General features: G+C 40.0%; 1 non-coding gene across 1 annotated transcript; it reads left to right on the top strand.

Moving 5' to 3' along the window:
• The first annotated feature begins 523 nt into the window (after positions 1 to 523).
• Positions 524 to 687, top strand: LOC136121770 (U1 spliceosomal RNA). Its single transcript, XR_010655781.1, has one exon. It is a non-coding gene; the product is annotated as a U1 spliceosomal RNA (small nuclear RNA).
• Positions 688 to 5,878: the final 5,191 nt, after the last annotated feature.

Genomic DNA, 5,878 nt, shown 5'->3' with positions numbered 1-5,878 from the left:
TTAGAGCCACATACTGTGATGTAAAATTTTGAGAAGGAAAGTTTGTGACAAGGCATTTCATTAACTTTGGATATTGAAGTTAATGTCAATTCTATGAATTACAGTAGTATATTGCCTATTGATAAAATTAGACGCAACTTATTTCAAAGTTATTTTGTGCTTTAGGGTCTAAAATACTGCATGAGGGACTTCCCTGGTGGTGCAGTGGTTAAGAATCTGCCTGCCAAATTCAGGGGACACGGGTTCGAGCCCTGGTCCGGGAAGATCCCACGTGCTGCGGAACAACTAAGTCCGTGTGCCAAAACTACTGAGCTTGCGATCTAGAGCCCGCGAGCCACAACTATGAGCCTGCGCGCCTAGAGCCCGTGCTCCGCAACAAGAGAAGCCACCACAATGAGAAGCCCGTGCACTGCAACAAGAGTAGACCCCACTCCCCGCAACTAGAGAAAGCCCGCGCACAGCAACGAAGACCCAACGCAGACAAAAATAAATAAATAAATAAATTTATAAAATACTGCATGAAATACTTACCTGGCAGGGGAGATACCATGATCTTAAAGGTGGTTTTCCCAGGGCAAGGCTTATCCATTGTACTCCGGATATGTTGACTCCTGCGATTTCCCCAAATGTGGAAAACTCGACTGCATAATTTGCGGTAGTGGGGGACTGTGTTCATGCTCTCCCCTGAAAAAAAAAAGTAAAAGTAAAAGAAAATAACATACTGCCTAAAAAGGAGAAGAAAAAAATTGTCTCTGCTAGTCTGAATTAGCAAAATTCACCTCTGCCTCCAGCCACTTTACTGCCATCTAGTGGAAAATGATTATAATAAACATACAAATATTTAGGAATGATGCCCCAGAGAGCTGTGTATTAGTACACAGTTCGTTATGGCAGTTTTGAATATATCAACTGGAAGATTCTATGCCATTGGCTCTCAGATGCTTCTCAGACCAGAGTATGAGACCAAAACGTTTGAGAACCATTGGCGTGAGCAAAACTGCAGAGGTGGGAATGAATACTGTGGGTTCAGAGAACAAGAGTGTAACAATCTGAGTAGAGCAAAAATTTGCATTAGGAATAGTAGGAAATAAAATTTTTAGGCAGAGTAAGATCAGACCATTAGGAAATCTTGAGGTAAGCGGTAGGTAGTCATTGAAGGTTCTTAAGCAGAGCACTAGCATGTAGGAATAGTTTGGGAAGCTCAAGACGAACAGTGGTTGGCAAGATGGATGGGTGAATGGATGGGTGGGTGGGTGGCAATTCAAGAGCAAGGTGGTCTTGAGAACAGGAAACCGGGAAAAAGGCATCAAGTGTCTTTTTAGAGCCTCTCCTTGGTTGTAACTGTTACTCTTGTCTGAAGGGGATAGGAGAATAAGAATGTCCTGTTCTTATTCTTAAACTGAGTCTAAGTTTTTGATTGGAACAATGGAGTTATCGGTGAATTGCCTTAGTTTTTTCAGTTTTCTAAGAGGAACACTGAGCTAACTGCTTATTCCTGAGAAAGAGGTGATGTAAACTCTGATTTTCAGATATTTGGCAAAGTCAGTACACTGTTAAGATCATCCTTTAATTAAAGAAAACTTTTACTCTGCTGCCCTCTTCTGGATGTTGTGTAATTCTGTAAATAATTCTTTCACTGGTGGTCAATTAGTGTAGTAGGCTGAATTGCCACTGAAATACAGGAGCCCGGCTGCAGGAAAAAAAAAAAAAAGGAAATCAAGGTAAAATACAAAAAAATAAATGACAACAAACCAAAGAATATACAAACATAAATATTTTCCCAATTTTTTATTTTGAAAATTTCTAACCTACAGAAAAGTGCAGTGAACAGCCATATATCTTTTATGTAGGTTCACCAGTTGTTAACATTTTGTAACAATTCCTCTCTCTCTTTCTCTCTCTCCACACACACATATATAAGAATGACATTTTCTACATAATCACATTACCATTGTATCTTTAAAAGTGAACAGTACTTCAATATCATGAATATAGCCCATATTTAAATTTCTCTAATTTCAAAAATACCTTTTATAACTGTTCTTTTATTATTTGTTTTTTAAACTGGGTCAAAGTTAATCTAGTCTAATTTAATCTACCTCTGCTTTTATTTGTTTTTCATGCCCTAAAACTTTTATGAATACTGAAATTGAATCAGTAATTTAAAAACTCCCAATAAACAAAAGACCAAATGGCTTCACAAGTGAATTCTACCAAAAGTTTAGAGAAGAGTTAACACCTATCCTTCTAACACTATTCTAAAAAATTGCAGAGGAAGGAACACTTTTGAACTCATTCTATGAGGACACCATCTCCCTGATACCAAAGCCAGACAAAGATACCACAAAAAAGAAAATTACAGGCCAATATTACTGATGAACATAGATGCAAATATCCTCACAATATCACTAGCAAAACAAATTCAACAATACATTAAAAGGATCATACACCATGATCAAGTGGGATTTATCCCAGGAATGCAAGGATTTTTCAGTATCCCTAGATCAGTCAATGTGATACACCACATTAACAAATTGAAGAATAAAAGCCATATGATCATCTCATATGGAGATGATCATAGATGCAGAAAAAGCTTTGGATAAAATTCAACATCCATTTATGATAAAAACTCTCCAGAAAGTGGGCATACAGGGAACATACCTTGACATGATAAAGGCCATATATGACACACCCAGAGCTAACATCGTAGTCAATGGTGAAAATCTGAAAGCATTTCCTCTAAGATCAGAACAAGAAAAGAATGTCCACTCTCGCCACTTTTGTACTAGCCACCGCAATCAGAGAATAAAAAGAAATAAAAGGAACCCAAATTGCAGAAGAAGTAAAACTGTCACTGTTTGCAGATGACATGATATTATACATAGAAAATCCTAAAGACGCTACCGGGAAACTACTAGAACTCATATCAATGAAATTGGTAAAGTTGAAGGAAATTAATATACAGAAATCTGTTAGTTTCTACACACTAACAACAAAATATGAGAGAGAGAAATTAAAGAAACGATCCCATTTACCACTGCATCAAAAAGAATAAAATACCTAGAAATAAACCTACTTACAGATATACAAGAGTCATACTTGGAAAACTATAAGACACTGATGAGGGACTTCCCTGGTGGTCCAGTGGTTAAGACTCTGTGCTCCCAATGCAGGGGGCCTGGGTTTGATCCCTGGTCAGGGAACTAGATCCCACATGCATGCCGTAACTAAGAGCCTACATGCCACAACTAAAGAGTCCACATGCTGCAACAAAAATCCCACATGCTGCAACTAAGACCTGGTGCAGCCAAAATAAAAGAAAGACACTGATGAAAGAAATTGAAGATGACACAAACAGATGGAAAGATATAGCATGTTCTTGGACTGGAAGATTCAACATTGTGAAAATGACTATACTACTCAAAGCAATCTACAGATTCAGTGCAATCCCTATCAAAATACTAATGGCATTTTTCACAGAACTAGAACAAATAATTTTAAAATTTGTATGGAAACACAAAAGACCCCCAATAGCCAAAACAATCTTGAGAAAGAATGGAGCTGGAGGAACCACACTCCCTGACTTCAGACTATACTATAAATTACTACAAAGCTATAGTAATCAAAACAGTATGGTACACAGGGAGATCACCTTGGTGCTTTGTGACCACCAAGAGGGGTGGGATAGGGAGGGTGGGAGGGAGACACAAGAGGGAGGAGATATGGGGATGTATGTATATGTATAGCTGATTCACTTTGTTATGCAGCAGAAACTAACACAGCATTGTAAAGCAATTATACTCTAATAAAGATGTTAAAAAAAACACAAACCAGTATGGTATTGGCACAAAAACAGACACATAGATCAGTGGAACAGGATAGAGAGCCCAGAAATAAACCACGCACTTATGGTCAATTAATCTATGACAAAAGAGGCAAGAATATACAATGAAGAAAAGACAGTCTCTTCAGTAATTTGTGCTGGGAAAACTGGACAGCTACATGTGAAAGAATGAAATTAGAACATTCACTAACACCATATACAAAAATTAACTCAAAATGGATTAAAGACCTAAATGTAAGACCAGATACTATAAAGCTCCTAGAGGAAAACATAGGCAGAACACGCTTTGACATAAATTGCAGCAATATTTTTTTTTGGATCTGTCTCCTAGATTAATGGAAACAAAAGCAAAAATAAGTGGGACCTAATTAAACTTAAAAGCTTTTGCATAGCAAAGGAAACCATACACAAAACAGAAAGACAACCTACAGAATGGGAGAAAATATTTGCAAATGAAGAGACCAAAAAGGGATTAATTTCTAAAATATATAAACAACTCATACAGCTTAATATCAAAAACAAAACAAAAAAACCCAATCAAAAAAATGGGCAGAAGACCTAAATAGGCATTTCTCCAAAGAAGACATGCAGATGGCCAACAGGCACGTGTAAAGATGCTCAGTATCACTAATTATTAGAGAAATGCAAATCAAAACTACAGTGAGGTATCACCTCACACCAGTCAGAATGGCCATCATCAAAAAGTCTACAAACAACAAATGCTGGAGAGGGTGTGGAGAAAAGGGAACCCTCTCGTACTGTTGGTGGGAATGTAAATTGATACAGCCACGGTGGAGAACAGGCACTTTTCAAACTGCTTTTACACTGGTCCCCAGGGCAAGTGAGTCTGCACGTGAGCCCTTTAAGAGAAATGTCTCAGTTCTGTACAGCCCTTTGGGTCCCCTGGACGTGAGCCCTGTTGGTTTCCCAAGCCAGACCTTTTGGGGGCTCATCTCTCCACTGCAGGTCCCAAGGGTCAGGGCACCCGATGTGGGGCACAAACCCCTCACTCCTCAGGGAGAAGCTCTGTATTTTTGACATCCCTCCTGACTGTGCGTCGCTGCACTGAGGGTGGGGTTTTAGTGAGATCACTTCTCTGCCTCTGCCTCAATGTGGCCCTTTTATCATTTGTCGTGAAGGAGCTGGTCAGCTAGTTTTCAGGTCTTTTCCAGAGGGAAATATTCCATATGTAGTTGTAGATATGGTGTACCTGTGGGAGGACGTGAGTTCAGGATCTTCCTACACCGCCATCCTGGACCACCTGTGGCCTGTAGTTTTCTTTTTTTGTAGTGTCCGTATCTGTCTTTGATGTCAGGGTAATGCCGGGCTCATAAAATGAGCTTGGGAGTGTTCCCTCCTTTTCAGTTTTTTTGAAGAGTTTGAAAAGGATTGGCGTTAATTCTTTAAATGTTTGATGGAACTCACCAGCAAAACCATCTGGTCTTGGGCTTTTCTTTTTCTTTCTTTTTTTTTTTTAAGAAGATGTTGGAGGTAGGAGTTTAGTAATTTATTTATTTATTTTTGCTGTGTTGGGTCTTCATTTCTGTGCGAGGGCTTTCTTTAGTTGTGGCAAGCAGGGGCCACTCTTCATGGCAGTGCGCGGGCCTCTGACTGTCGCGGCCTCTCTTGTTGTGGAGCACGGGCTCCAGACGCGCAGGCTCAGTAGTTGTGGCTCACGGGCCTAGTTGCTCCGCAGCATGTGGGATCCTCCCAGACCAGGGCTCAAACCCGTGTCCCCTGCATTAGCAGGCAGATTCTCAATCACTGTGCGAAGAGGGAAGCCCCCCTGGGCTTTTCTTTGTTGAGAGGTTTTTGTTTACTGATTCAGTTTCCTTACTTGTTATTGGTCTGTTCAGATTTTCTCTTTCTTCATGATTCAGTGTTGTTAGGGACATTGTATTCTGCCCTGATGCTGACATCACTCTCCCCTCACATTTCCTTTTTTTTTTTCCCCCGGTATGCGGGCCTCTCACTGTTGTGGCCTCTCCCGTTGCAGAGCACAGGCTCCGGATGCGCAGGCTCAGTGGCCATGGC

Source organism: Phocoena phocoena, chromosome 3 (assembly GCF_963924675.1).
Source record: "Phocoena phocoena chromosome 3, mPhoPho1.1, whole genome shotgun sequence".
NCBI lineage: Eukaryota > Metazoa > Chordata > Mammalia > Artiodactyla > Phocoenidae > Phocoena > Phocoena phocoena.
Note: the sequence above shows the minus strand (reverse complement) of the source record. Positions and strands in the feature narration are given on the sequence as shown.